The following is a 16387-nucleotide window of genomic DNA, read 5'->3' on the forward strand; positions in this document are numbered from 1 at the left end:
CCGCCACAGTCGGCCGGTAAAGCACATATGTTGAGTTTCAAGCGCGCTTTCGATTGCTATTACTGCTGCGCTTGTTGTTGCTGTTGGTGATGGCGTTGGCGTTGGTGGTGCTTGCGCTGACGCTATCATGGCTGTTACTGCCGCCCCCTTGCATGCTGTTAACAAGTTCGCTTGCACACACACACACACACACGCGACTTGCAGCGGGCAGGCGCGCCTCAACGGCAGCATCTCTGTGACGGCGGCGCTGACTAGCCGGCCGGTCGGTCGGCCGTTTGGCGTTGCTTGGCAGTCAGCCAGGCTCCGTGGCTTATCCTGCATCCTGGCCTCGTGCAGTTGTCCAACAGCAGCCGGTGTTGGCAGTAGTACATCAGCTTGTCGTCGTCGCTGACACATTGATAAATAAATCTTAATCAACTTCAAAATTACTATTCAGTCAGCGCCAGAGCAAGTAACAACAGCAGCAACAAGCTTGGCGCAGCATCATATTAATTCCACATAAAAGCAAAATGTCGTCGCAATGCTAACTAACTGGTGCGCCTTAGCGTCGTAGCCAGATATGTTATAATCCGAGTGTCAGTTGTTTAATTTACCGCGTACGCTCGACCGTCCAACGCTTCGCTTGCTCGTACAACAACACTAACTTTGCACTAACTTTTGCTTAACTGCAAATGATTTATGGCCAAGAGACAATGAAACCGAATCTCCGTATACAAAAGTGCCGCTAACACTGGTCTCACATGCACCTATGATTGCATATGAACGTCGCATATAACGGTTCTTGTTGTCATTTGTCGTTTGGTGCGTTCGAGTTTTCATTTGGTTTGGTTTTCGGCTGCTTTTCCGTTTGTTGTGTGTTGCCGGCTTGTTGGTTGTCGCCTGTCAGTGTTTTCGACTGCCGGACGGACAGACGCTCACATGCGCTCGCCTATACATATGTATGTATGTAGGTTCGCGTGTATGTGGCAACGTGCAACATGCTGTAATTTCCGTGTTTAGAACTGTGTCGGTGTTGCCGCTATTGTTGTTGTTATAATTATTGCCGCCGTTGTGCAAAAACTCGACTCAAGTGTGGCAAACGGATCGGTGAATGTTGGTAAATTCCTGTAAATCAAAATGTGGCACATGCGAGTGAGCGCGTATGTAGAAATAGACCTACCGGTGGGCTGTGGCAATTGGGCGTACAATCATGGAGAACCATTCGGGAATGGCGAGAAACCAGGTAAATTCTGCAGAAAATAAGTTTTAAAATATTTTGTAAATTTAAAATCGCTGGCAAATATTTCTTGTCTGCCTACAAGATCGGCCATAATAGCAAGCTTGAAAATATTATAATAAAGCTGCTGTTAAAAACCATAACTCCACATTGATAAATTTGATAATCAAATTGTCAGTTTATTTGACTCAATATTTGTCTATGAGATGTTGAGAATTTATGCATTTGAAAATCAGTATTGAATTTTCTGATGTTTTTTAAATATTTTAATTTTGACTAATACATTTTTGAAATAAAAATTAAAAGTTTTGACAAAAAGGAATGGTTCAAAAATAAATATATTCGAAATTTTTCAAATATAAAAGCTTAACCAAGGAAAGAAATATTGTAATATTTTTAAAGAAATTCGAAATTTTCAAAAATTCTTAAAATTCTTTTAAAAAATTAAAAAAAAAATGTGTAAAATTTTTTAATATATACATAAAAATATGAAAATAAATATACAAATTTCAAAAAAAAAATAATTTTTTTTGTAGAATTTTCAGACATAAAAATTTTTAAAATTTGGAATTTTCAAAAATTTTCATTTTAAACATTTTTAAAAAAGCTTATAGAAATTTTGATGATATAATTTTTTGAAATAAATATACGAATTTATAAAAATTTACAAATTAATAAAAAAATTTTAAGATTTTCAAAAATATAAATTTATGAAATTCGAAATATTCAAAATTTTTTATTTTAAAATTCTTTAAGAAAGTTTTCAAAATCTTTTAAGACATAAATTTTCAAAACTCGAAATTTTCGAAAATTTTTATATAAGCTTGTAGAATATTTGTGGATAGAAACTTTTAAAAATAAATATACAAATATACAAAAATTTAAAATTCATAACAATTTCTTTCGGATTTTCAGAGATATCAATTTTCGAAATCGAAATATTCAAAATTTTTTATTTTTAAATTCTTTCAGAAAGTTTTTAAAATCTTTTAAGATATAAATTGTCAAAATTCAAAATTTTCAAACATTTTTATGAAAGCTTGTAGAATATTTGTGGATACAAACTTTTAAAAATATTATAAATATACAAATATATAAAAATTTTAAATTCGTAACAATTTCTTTAGGATTTTCAAATACATAAATATTTTTAAAAAAGTTTGTAAATTTTTTGAAAGTAAGTTTAAAAATTAATAACATTTTTTTTTTTAAATTTACAAATTTATGAGACTTTTTAGTCAATAAAAATGATTCTAATTTAGTTTGTTATAATTAATTGAAGAATTTATATTATTAAGTTCTTATCAATTTTTAAAGGTAACAACTTTTGAGATATCTAACTTAAGATATTCTGAATTGAAAGTAGAATATTTCCAAATCTATTTTAACAAGTTGGTCAAAGCAAAAACAAAAAAAAAAATATTTCACAATTATTTCTCCATTATTTATACGAAATGATTTAAGATATCTGTTTAAAAAAATTATACAAAACAATAACTGTAAAAGAGATAGAACAAAAAACTAAAAAAAAATGTAAAAAATATTATAAAACATTAAATAAAAAAATTAAAGTTATAAAAAAATGTAGAAAAAAAATATTTTAAAAATTAAATAAAAATAGTACAATACTAACAAATATTAAACAATTCTAAAAAATATAAAAAGTTATAAAAAATATCGACAACTAAATTAAATAAAGACATAACAATAATAGCAAATATAAAAAAAGTATAAAAAAGTTATAAAAATATGTATATAGACAAAAATTATTATGAAAATTAAAGGAAAATTAAACAACAATAAAAAATAAAATAAAATTCTAAAAAATTTACATTTATTGAAATAAGAGAGCTACTTTAAAAAAATGGTTATATACACGCCCTAATATATAATAAAATGAGCTAAATTGAGCTTCGAACGGATGAAAATTAATACGAAATAAAACTCCAGTTTCAGCAAGAAAACTATAAAACTTTCAAAATGATAAAATAATCATTTATTTTCTGCATAAATAATTAATAAATGTTAAAAAAAAATTATTAAATAAGATTATCACATATTTATAAAAAATTAAAACAGAATAATTGAAACAACTATTATTATATGTATTAGTTATATAACTGGGATTTCTTTATAATTCTTAATTTTTTAATAAAAAGAAAACCTAAACAAACTGGGATTATGCTCAATGTGAACAAAATCGTGCTTGCTTTGGCATAAATATAAATAAAGCTAACATAATATAATGATTCCGAAAACTTCTGCTTTGCCGACTACTCTTTAGCGCCTTCGAAGCAAAAGTTTTTGTTCTGAAATTCCTTTTGTACCCTAAAAAGGGTATATAAAGTTTGCTACGATGTTTTTAACACGCAGAAGGAAACGTCGGATACCCTACAAAATACATATACATACATATATCTGATAATGAGCGAACTGCGTCGATGTAGCCATGTTCATCTGTCTGAACGTCCGTCTGGCTGTATATACGTGAATTAGTTCGTCTTTTTTAATAATTTGTTCTGAAATTTTGCACACGTTCTGCTTCCTTAAGAAGCTGCTCATTTGACAGAACCGCCAATACTGAATCACCATGACATATAGCTCGTACATACTGAACGATCGGAATCAAGTTATTGTAAGGAAAATTTTGTATTTATGAGGGGTGTTATATGTAGATTCGGAGTAACTGATGTTGACGGTTTTTCTTGTTATCAGACAAATTTGAGCAAATGAATAGATTTCAATATAATTCGTATTAATATTTGACAATTTTCGGTGATAGCGATATCCAATGAGAGATTATTCAGTGACACCTATTCGCTTTTTACTTTATAACCTGAAGTAATTGTATAAAAATTATATGTTTTTGGAAAGAAAAATAATTTCAATTCAATAAAAATATTTAATCTAAAAAACAAATTACTTGAGGTAGCAGTTTTTTAATTTAATTTGTTTTATTATGATTTTGATTTTTGTGTGATTTTTTGAAAATCTGTTTAATCCATATTTCATGTACAAAAGCAGTAAGCTCTTGAAGTGTTGTGGCACTTGGTGAAACACTTTTACTATTAGAAAATTGAACTTTTTTTTAAACTTTTCTGAAAATTTGCTATTTTCTGTTGAGTAAATAATTATTATTAATTATGGCAGCGCTAAATTAATCTCTAAATATGGATATTTTTTTAGGGTATAGAATACTAAGTACATAGATTGTGACAAAAAGTACCCGAAAATTGTAAATAAAACGCAAAATATTTAATTATTCATCAATATTTATTTATTTTGTTACCTTCAAAGTAATCCCCACCAGGTGTAATACATTTATGCCAATGATTTTTCTAGTCCTCAAAACACTTTTCATAAGCACTTTTTGGGAAGACCTTCAATTCCTTCAGCGAATTTTGTTTTATTTCTTCGATTGATTGAAAACGGGTGCTATGGAGCGTTCATTTCAAATCACACGAAGCCAAATCTGATGAAAACGGGTGGTGATCGATGGTATTCATTGCGTTTTAAGCTTTTAATTCGGTCACAATCACGGCTCGATACGATGGTGCCTTATCATCGTGTAAATCCATGAATTATTCCTTTATAATTCCGGCCGTTTTTGACGGAATAATCTTTACTGAGTATCAACGGATGATCAGAAAGGCCAAATAGAACTCGTTTTTGATCGTCTGTCCCTCCGGACATCCTTCATGATGCACCAACCCATGAATATCGGAAAAAACAATAATTGATTTTTGAGAGGCTTTGGCGTGATATTTTTGGTTTCGGCTCGTTTTTTTCCCCACCATGATTGCTGACTAGCTTGTAAGTTCTCCAAGAATGTGGGTTCAGAACTCGCTCGATCAAGCATGCCTAAATACTAGCGATACTCTTTTTGGAAAAAATTCAGCTTTATCGGGGTCGAGCGAGTCGAGCAAGAACGTGTTTCATACCCAAAATATTCACCAATATTATTCGAATAAATTCACGAGAGATGTCGAGCTCTTTTGACAATCTCTGTAATACTTGCCTGACGATTTTCAAGCACCGTATCCTTCACTCCACAATGAGGCATGTTTGCAATAATCTCTCCACCGTCTTTGAAGGCTTTGTACAACCCGTTAGCTTGTGTTTTTGATAAAGAAAACTCTGTAAGTGGTATAGAACAAAGAAACAAAAGAAATTTAGTGGTACTATTGCATAATCGCTTGACTACATAGTAAGACTTGACATTGAAGAAATGTTCAGCAACTATAAAAACATATCAATCGCAAAAATTTTGATCATACTTATTTCTTCATGAAATTGAATATCTTTTTAACAGCAGCCAAAATATGCGCTCGTCGCTTGAAAAGTATTCAAAAAAATTTTTTAAAGACCTTTTATTTCAAAAAAACCTTTTTTTTTATAAAACAAAAAACACTAAAAGAACTGGCTTTCAGGCGTACTCAAACTTATGCCGCCAAACAAAAAATAGAAAAATAAAATTAAAAAACAAAGTGTAGAAAGCAATAAAGTAAAATGTAGAAAACGAAAAAGGCCAACTCACTAAATTTCAATAAAATAAAGTGAAACAATACACTTATCTGCCCACTGCCATCTACGCTGACCATCAACACTTTCATCACGCATCAACATCAACAATTCAGTTTCGGCAACAACAACAACAATCACCACAACATCATTGCACAATAAAGTGAGTGACAGTGCAATCGCCGAGACAGCCGAAACACTTGTCCGTTTGCCTTTGTGTGTATGCATGTTGTTGTACATGTGGCTTGTTGTTGTGATGCATGCAGCACAGCATTGAACAGCGAGCAACAAGATAATTTTTTAACCTCAACACAACCATCATCAACAAAGACATTACAATCAAAGTGAGACTCGACGCGCGGTGACTCTTCGATCGTTTCGTTGCTCATTTGCTATTCTTTCACGCGCGATGCAGCGCTCGCATAGAGTATTGTTGCCGTATCCACGCAGCATTAGCCTCAGCTATGGAAACAAACCAAAAAAACAACACAACACACGAAAAAACAATAACAACAATAAGCCATATTGACCATAATAAAACAACACAGCAACAATCACATTTACAAAAACAACAAAAAAACAACACACGACTTGAGGTTTGCATATTGTGTGTGTGTTGTTGCTGTTATTGTTGCAGTAGAACACCATTAAAGCCGCAGCTACAAAAGCAGTAATATCTTCACTGAAATTACTGTTGTTGTTGTTTGTGCGTTGTTGTCTTCTTTATGTGGATGATAGGTACGAGTGCTTGGCTTGTAAAAATCAGCGCCATACCCACAAACATTCATATGTACATATATATATGTATATGTATGTGTGGATGTGTGTAGCAATGCCCCTTTGTTTCGCCTAAATGCATTTGTTTGTTTATTTGCCCGTTCATATGGATCGCATGGAATAATATTTCGTGCATCAGGTGACCCATTTAACGTGAGTTGAGTTGGGGTTTCGTTTGTTTACGATTTTTATATTTATGCGTTTCGTACCTGTTGTTGCCAAAGTCGTGGCTTCTCTATACGTACTAGCACGGCGTGTTTGTATACATACATACATACATAGGGTATAATAAGTTACTCATATCTACCTTCTAGAGAAATCTTGAGGAGCTGAGCTGATGAGAAGCTAGTGAATTTGAAGTTGTGAGTGGTCCAGCTCTTTTTGTTGGTTTTATAAATATCTATAAAAACTTGATTTTGAACGTTCAGTTTTTATGCTAGCTATATGCTATAGTGATTCGACCTGAAAATTCTCCTATTTCATTTAAGGAATGTGATGTGATCTCCGAATTGTTGTGGGCGCTTTTATTTCAGTTTTATTGTATCGTACTGTTGATTGCGATAGACACATATAGGTTAGATTAGGTTAATCTGGTAGGCCAATAAGTCACCCATAAACTAGCTCGGTCCTTTGCGGTACGAGATAGAGTTCACTAGCTGAGTCATAGACACATACAAATATTTGTCGAAACAAGAATATGAAAATTGCCTTCAAAAATAATAATTCTTATATCGTTACTTAAAATGCAAAATAACTCAACATCACTTTTCATAAGTTTACAGGCGACAGAGAAACGATATAATAGAAACCAATCATATTGAAACAAAACTTGAGTTTTGGTTATAAAATGGTTATACATTGGTTACATATTAGTTATATATTGGTTATATATTAGTTAAATATTGGTTATATATGGGTTATATATTAGTTATATTGGTTATATATTGGATATATCTGACAGCGGAAGCTGAAGATTTTATGCTATTCACATATGTAGTAGGCAGTACTGAATCGTAAGCAATAAAGAACTCAATTTCGATTTTTTGATGATACGTTTTTTTGCATTTTGGGTGACGGCACGAAAGTTTGACCATAGAGATTAATTAATTAATGTTAAAATATTTCTAATTTTCCGTTTGCTTAATAGCATAGCGGCTTAAGCATCCAAATCTTTGCCATTTAAGAATTGAATTTAATGTGATATTTATCGACTATTTCAAGCAAAATGAAACGATTAAACGATTATTTGAAATAGAACTTTCTCTTTCGATTAATCTAAATCAATACTCACTTTTTGAAATATTTTTAAGCGAATATTCCATGGCATTCATTTTCATAAATCTTTCTATCCATTGCTTTCGTTGGGTGTGGTTATTAAACACTTTGCTTTATCGATTATTCGAAGTTAGAAAATGTATTTCAGCTCAAGAATTCGACACAAAATAATTAATTTGGCAATTTTTAAATGTATTTTTTTTTCAAAAGCTTTGTTAACGGTAGCTTCAAGCAAAATATCGATATATCGATTATATAAAGTAAATATTTCATATCTACATTAACCGTTGTAAAGGTTAATGACTGAGTTGAGCCTCAAATTGTGTTGCATTACTAGAATAATAACATCCACAACTCGCTAGAATCTTAACTTTAAGGAACGAATCCAGACTGTGAATCGAAATATGAAAAGAAAAAGTTCTTGATTTAATCAAATCTTACAAAATTGAACAGAAATAACAGGACAGCTTGTCACAACTCACAATAGGTGATATGTCACAAAAGGCTATTTAAAATAGTATTTTTAATTGTATCGCCTGTCAACGTTATGTTGATACAGGTTTACCGGTAACCGATAAAAATTTAAAATAAATTTTAAATATTATTTTGCTGAATGGCTTATGTATTTACTATACTCACTGCATCTAAATACTTATAGTAATTAAATTAGCAAATGCTCACGAAAACTCATATTTCATCTACTGGGTAAACAATTGCCTAAATATGTATATATGTATGTATACCACGCATAAATGTATGCTTAAGTAAATATGTATAGTATCTACTTATGTACGTAAAGTACATTTTTATACTTCGCTGATATGAGTAGTTTTATTACCCGAAATTGCTTTATTGCTGCGGTCGGGTTTTCTGATGCTGATGGTAAATTTCTAATGGCTCTATTCGGCTATACATATATTTATTTATGTATATATTTTTTTAACATATTTATTTTAGAAGATCGTGCAGTACTTGAGGTTTTATGAGACTTACAGTATCTAACAAAAATTTGACTTTTTCAAAGGAATATCGGATAGGTTACTCACTAATGAGCACATTTGAGTATTTTGTGGAATATTATCAGATATTAATTAATTTCTAGTTTCTTGATGCTTGATATAAATACATATATAGTATGCTCTATGATTTTTCGATCCGTAATTTAGGTTTTGTAAAACAAGTTTTCATTATATTCAAAATTGGTTGCTTTTGGGGCGACAGAATCAAGCGAATGATTATTCGAATGCATTATTGTTTTTAGTTCTCTCGGAAAGCTACCATATTTGTGGTTTTTAGTCACAACAGATTATCTAGGCAGTCATGTTGCGAAGCACAGACACTGGTTCTTGTTACAGTAGGCAACATCTCCCTTATTACTTAAAAAAAAAAACCATTTTTTGTTAAGATCTTAAAGGCCATCCGTTATCCAAATAATAAATTAAAGCTTAAATGAGAAGATTTATACGAGATGCAGAGGGATCAACCTGATGTTTTTTGAGAACTTTTTTTACTGTTGAAAGAGGTGGTTAAGATATTTTCTAACATTTCCGCCTCTTAATCTAGTTCTTCCAAATTACTGATTGTATTTTGAGCCTACTTGCTTCTAAGCTTTTTGTTGCTATCTTGGTAAATTTATCCATACTGTATTCCTGAGATTTTGATGTTGAAGGGAAGTACTGGATTTCTCAAGAATGCTCAAGAGTATCCATGAATGAGCCGACATAGATGGGTCCTCAGACACTTTCCAGTCACCGACGATCAGGCTACCTGATTTTGTTGTTAGCCGGAGATCTTCTTCCCAACTTTGCCACTGAGAGTGGGCAAATTATCGAATTCCTTATAGCAAACAGAAATTTATGTTAGTCGAGATTTTTCGGTATTGCAATACTCACTCTGAAATCTTCTTTTTCATAAACAACATCGCTGAGCTAAAAATTGCCGAATTTTCTGACAAATGGAGAGTTCTACTAGATTTAGACTCAAGTTTGAATGGGTTTAAGCACCAGCCTCTTCTTGACAAAATATCGTCCGCGGACGTCTGAGCTACCACCCACTTTTGAGAGTCGCACTCGCTGTTACTAAGGCGATTTTAAAGCATACTGATACATATAGATGTATAATATATATGTATGTATATATTTCTTTCTATAAATATTTACGCAACATTTCCGTGTCCTCTCTCAGCACTTTAATTTATTTCTAATGCATCGCATTAAAAACTTTTCCATTTGCTAATCCATCATCGTGCGAAGTTGCCATTCAAAGCGAGAAACAAAAATACGAAAAAAGGTTGAGATAAGAAGCAAATTACGCCATTCAAGATTTGAGTGGAAGCGGACAGCAGCAATAAGATTCTACTAACCAAGTGGGTATGGCACAGTGTCCACAAACGAGTCCATCTGTCTGTGTGTGTGTGTGTGTGCTTTGTGTAGAGAATTTGTTTGCGCTTATCCTTGCTGGCAATCCACTTCAATTCATTTCAACTTTTAATGTAAATTCACTGCGGCCAAAGCAGGAAAAGGGTTAATGCGCTCCAGCAATAAAGAAAAGGCGCAGCCATGGTAAAGACTTAGCGCGTCCGCTCGTCTAAGACGGAGCGAAATACAACGAAAAAGCACAGCACCTTTCGGGTGTTGCAACTAATTTCAGCGTTTTGTGGGGCGGATTTCTGTATTTTTGATTAATGATTCAAAGTTTGCTTATTTTTAATTCAGCTACTCACAGCTGAAAGGATGCGCCGCGTCGTGCAACACTTCCTTTTGTTCGCCAGCGCCGCCGCTGGAGAGCGTATTTATGTGCGGCGAAAGAAAGCGCAAACGACTCTTAAGAGCGTCCAAGTAATTTTCCCTTTTTTTAATTAAAATTCAAAATTATACACGTTTAGTAGTGTGCGCGACGCTGACTGTGGGCCGCCTAAGGAGTTGTGCATTGCTTGTGTCGGGGTTCTTTTCTGGGAATTTTGTCATTTATAAATTGGAAAAGTTTCTTAAGCAGAAATTTATCATTTTATGCTGTAAAATAAGTTATTTGTATGTCTTTATGTGAGTTTGGTTATATTTTCGGTTGCTGCTCCGTGCAGCAGCCCTTTTATGCCAGCCCGTAATAATTATCATATTTTTTTCGTGGCTTTCCTTCTTATCCTTCTTCGCTATGTTTTCTTTCGATTTGTTCCGAAACAAACTGACAGCGCAACCATAATTTCCTTCGCTCGTGTAATTCATCAGCTACCCGACGCTAAGACTGTCAGAAGCAGCCAGTAAAGACAACAAACAACTGGCGCTCGGGATCGGAAATGTCCTTTTTCGTTTTCTTACCCCCTTGTTCAAGCTCACTTTTCGTGATGTCACTGTATTGCTTTCTTCATTTAGTTTTATTCCTGATTTTTTACTGCTTTTCAGTAGTTGTTGTGGTGTTTTTTTGTATTTTTCTGTATTTTTCGATGTTCTTGGCGCTGTTGGCAGAGACAAAGAAATTAAATGAGGATTGTTATATCTGTCTTGGACCAAATATACGTAGGTGCACTATTGTGGTTATGAAATACGGAAGAGAAAGTCATCACATGTTCTAGACCCCCATCTAACTACATGGCTGTTATTATATTCCTGGACCTTTTAAAAAATTTATCTTGGTTCTGATTTGTGACGAGTTTGTGGACCCTGACCATACGTTTCTGATTCAGCTATGGAAATTACCAATTATTTTGAGTCCGAAATCGCTTTTAGATTTCTTTTTTGAGAGCGGGAGACAAAATATTGCGCAACTCTGCAAAAAGAAAGCAGTGAATATAATTACAAATTTCTCTCTTTCAAATTCCGACTCTATGATTTCTTCTTCAGTGACTCTGCAACCGTGGTCGATCTGTGCCGAGAGTACAAAACTTCGGTCGTTGCGTCTATCCTCTTCGATATCACGCAAGTTGTACATCCCAAGTGCAGACAGGTGCTTATGTACTTTTTCCTTCAACTGGATGCGTGATCCACCCAAATATCTCGAATCGGAGAAGATTTTCGTTGGAGCATCATTGTACGCATGGAACGACTTAGCGCATTCGTTGAATTTTAATGCGCTTAACTATATCCATGTCGTCGTAGAGCTCATACAGTTCGTTAATCGAGCGACTCCAAAGACCCTGCGGAGCATAGTTCTCTCGAATGTTCCAAGCGATTTCTCATTTTGGTTCGTCAGCGTAAATGTTTCTGCAACGTATGATGGAAAGGCAAGAGTAAGAATCAAAGGACTAAATTTTGTTCGTCGAAAGAAGATTCTGTTGTTTTTTATCCAACTTTTCAGATGGATCAGAAGTAAAAACAAGGATCATACCAGCACTGTTTTTGGAATTTCGAGAGTAGTTGGCTACGATTCTTCGATTTTCTATGAAATACATTATATTAAAATATTGTTATTAAGATCCCAGTCAGAGTAGAGACTTTCCGACATTGTAACGTTGAGTTTCAAGCTTCCCTCTATAGCAGCAACCTTCCCGAACTATAAAAAAAAGTTATATATGACTTTTCCACTTTAGCGAGTATTCTTTTGTCACTCGTATAAAAGGTAGCTTATTAATATTGACTACATACATCATCTAAGAAGCCTCGTTTAAATATCTATATTCAGATAAATGTCTTCAATGGAAATCAGAATATAAATCCCGAATGTCTTCGATCCGATTATAACCTCTTGGGGTTTCGAGACTAAAAATATTATTATTTTTATATCTTAAGTGTGGTCATATGTTACCTCGTTGGTTATCAAAACTAAACAAATTGTAAAAATTTTTCTTATGTACCACCCTAATGTGCATGCAAACACTTGTAAATCTCGACATCTTTCCACATTTGTGCCACATGCGTGGTCTGTTGTACTTTCCTACACTCGCTCCCCATACCTTATGGTCGTCGAGACTTCTACAACTATTGCGCCAAGCCCACCTTAAGCCTCGGCATTTACATTTTTTATTGTTACACATTTAGCCTTTTTATTACATATGCACATACACATTAATATAGATCTGTATATATTTGTTTGCCGCAGCCAACGCGCTGCAAATCCGCCACGTCGCGTCTGGCTTGACCCTACGTGCTTGATCCTCGTTAAACGATCGGCACAACTGCATCGCTCAACCGCAACCAACAACAGAGATTCGCATTTTTTACGCGCTGCATTGTTGTTGGCTGCCACACAACCAATACCTTGCCGCGACTCCTGCGTACTGGGCGCGCCCCAGCACCAGCGCTACCGGAGCCAGTGACGCAGCCACGCAGACACATTCAGTTGCACAGCGAAAACAACACGCTGGAAATATATTCAGATTTGTTTTCCGGTAACATTGCTGTGCGGTTACCCATTCATTCTCGTGTTAGGGTAGGCAAGGGTTCTTTGTGCAAATTGCCAGTTGTGGCCTTATGGTGCCAGGCTGCTAACCATCGGCTGCATCTGCTCGCTCGCCACTCTTTGCTGTTATTGGATTTGCTGTTGTTGTCTTAGGTTCGCGTCCTTCAATTGTTTGGCTTTTGCGTACTTTTGCGTTGTTGCTGTTGTTGTGTTGATTTTTTTGTCTGTGCCTCCTTACTCATTATTGCTTATACTTGTGGTCTTTCTTCTCAAGATCTGACTTCTTGCGCAGTATTTTTTGTTGCTTTGCTGTTGTTGTGATTTGTTTTTTCTTTCGTATTTGGTCGATTTCCTGAATGAAAGGGAAACAATGGGAACTCGAAGTGGGTTTGTAGGATCACTTTCGATTTTCAACAGCCGTGCGTCTGCGCATAGCAGTAGTTGGACGCGCATAATGAGTTCGTATTTATTTACAAGAAGTGCGTTGATCTGTGATAGCCGCAGCCAACCGCTCAGGTTCGTTAACTGCAAACATGACCGCGGCCACGACGACAGGTTCACAGGAGATCACCGGCGATCACAGTTGCGCGCTGGCAGTTGCAGGGACACAATCACTGAGATCTTCGACAGATAGGATTGCTTATGTATTGGTGTATGTATGCGTGCGTGTGTGTGCATATCCGTTGTGAAAATCGAACATGTGTTTCGGTATTGTAAATTACACTGTTGTGTAAAAAAGGTGAGAGATGCTGTAAGAAATGTAGTGATAAATCTGTTGGCGGAAAATCACGTGCAAGCTGTTGGCGAGGGGGAAGCCGAGGCATTATTTATATGTTTATTTGTTGAGAAAAGAACAGACAGCTCGTTATGTATGGGTAATCGCTTGTATCGCCAGACGCTCTCGGTTTCAAGCTGTTTGTTTTCGCTCGACGTAATGTGCGTGTAAATAATTGAAAATCCTACAGATGAAGATAAATTGAAGGCGGATACGCTTGGGATAGGTAATGTCTGCGAAGATCGATGGACTTGTGAGTTGCTCATATTTTTACATATGTACATATATATATATTGTAAATACACATACTTTCTATGAATATTTTTCTGACGTTTTGAAAAAATATTTCATTTATTGCTGTAATTGTGCAGCAAGTGTTGCACATGTGGCGCAGAAGAAGAAGAGAAATTGGTTTGCTGCATTACGCCGATATAATTAATAAGTGTTACGGTCTTTTAGAGACTATAAATTATGTTGGTATTACAGGTTTCTATGAGCGTGGAAGTATTCCCCAAATCAATGAGTAATTAAGCATAAAATAAAATTATTTGAAGTTTCTCGGCCTTAAAATGTTGTGCTCACTAAAAATGAAGTGGGAATATTTCCAGCAGAATAATAAGTATATCGTAACAGCACTTCATTAGTTTAAAGACTAAGAAAGACGATATAATAGAAATCTCTCATATGAAACAAAATTTGAGTTTTGGGTATAAAATGGTTATATATTGGTTATAAAATGCTTATATATTGGTTATGAAGTGGTTATTATTGGTTATAAAATGCTTATATATTGGTTATACAATGGATATATATTGGTTATATCTGTCAGCGGCAACTAATAATTTTGTGCTGCATATGTACATATATATTTGTAATACGATGTAGTGAATCGTAAGAAGAAACACAATTTCCCTTTTTTTTTTGATGATACGTTGTTTTGCATTTTAGGAATTTGAGAGAAAACAAGAATGAACTTTAACTTCGGCTGAAATGAAGCCATAATACCTTTAACAGGTGCGTTTTTAATGGCAAAAAAAAGTACAAACATGTTTTTAACTTAATTTTGTTTGTTCAGTTCGTATGGCAGCTGTATGATATAGTAGTCCGATCCAGACAATGTACTTGGTGATTATAACCTTGCCTTGTAGAATAATCTAAGTCGAATTTCGTAAAAGTATCTTGTAAAATAAAAAAAGTTTTCCATGCAAAGGCTTGATTTTGACAATTATTTATGGTAGCTATATACTACAGTGAAACGCTATCCGTGGTTGTGACAAATAAAGAACCCTTTTTATGGCGATTTTTTTTGAAGTTGAAACAGCATCCATCCACCATCGTGCCTTTTACCAAGAGAAGGTCTCCATCGGGCCTAAGAACCTTAACCTTCGACAGCAGAGAGATTACAAATGAGGCCAAATATCTGTGTCAATTTGGATTCCAGACTTCGGTGAGAACAGCATGTAGATCTGGCCATTGTTAAAGCTAGAAAAGCAACCATGGTGTGCAATTTCTTTGCCGGTAAATCCTGGGGCAGCAATATACCTATGTATGTGCACCGACAACAATGCATACGTGACTGACGGCAAAACTAGAAGTACTAGAAGTCATGCTGTCATGGAACCACCTAGTCATCACTCAAATAACCAAACATATATTACTTCAGCTAGACAGAGGAAAGTTAGCCTCGTCCTAACAAATGAAGGCCTTATGTAATTAAACGTCACCAACTCTTCTCCTAAGGAACATCATTAACGCAAGATTAAACTTCACAAAGAAGTTAGTAAGGCTGAATCTTTCTTGATCTACTACTAAGCGATATCATCATTAAATGGTACTCTGGCGCCTCGAAAACGTCGGAAGACATAAGTCGTAGGACCCCGTATCAAACTTTCAATACCTGTGGGACGTTTTGCGAACATTCCTGGCAGAAGTATTTGCTATAAGTCGGTGTGTACAGATAAATCTCCAAAAGCAACTGTCGCTAAAGCATTGAAATATCGCTGAAAGTATTGCCATACCCAGTCAGATGATCTAGTGACACTTAAAGCGATCTCAGCTTACGAGATTATATCGCTATTGGTGCAGGAGTGCATGGAACGGCTAAATAACTTATCGGTTTGCAACAAATTCAGCTTATCCGGATACCAGTTCATAGGGTGGAACCGGGAAGTAACTGAGGAACTCTCCTGTTCCGCATCCAGGATGTTGGAACCGGAATTCTACATTGTGATTGCGCCTCATGTCATTAAGGATCAAAGCTCTCATAGCCTTAAAAGCACCATGCAAGATATCGACATTTATGGAAAATTGTATTCGATGTGACAGAGAAGAGCGAACATAAGATCATAGAACGCGGCGCATGTCCTAATTTACTACTATCTAACTACAGAAAGACAGCATTTAGAAATTTGAGGATTATTTCAAAGTGCTTCAAAGATTCTAGCAGCTTCTTGAGAATCTAGTGACCTTTACGGCTTTCTAGTAGTTTGATA

General features: G+C 34.7%; 1 long non-coding RNA gene across 1 annotated transcript in view; it reads left to right on the forward strand.

The window, feature by feature from the left end:
• The first annotated feature begins 213 nt into the window (after positions 1–213).
• Positions 214–16387, forward strand: part of LOC120778710 — a 163371-nt gene continuing 147197 nt past the window's right edge. The window contains exon 1 of the long non-coding RNA XR_005705575.1: positions 214–1222. This is a non-coding gene — a long non-coding RNA (uncharacterized LOC120778710). The remainder of the gene's footprint in view (positions 1223–16387) is intronic.

The sequence above is a fragment of the Bactrocera tryoni genome, chromosome 5, assembly GCF_016617805.1.
Source record: "Bactrocera tryoni isolate S06 chromosome 5, CSIRO_BtryS06_freeze2, whole genome shotgun sequence".
Taxonomy (NCBI): Eukaryota; Metazoa; Arthropoda; class Insecta; order Diptera; family Tephritidae; genus Bactrocera; species Bactrocera tryoni.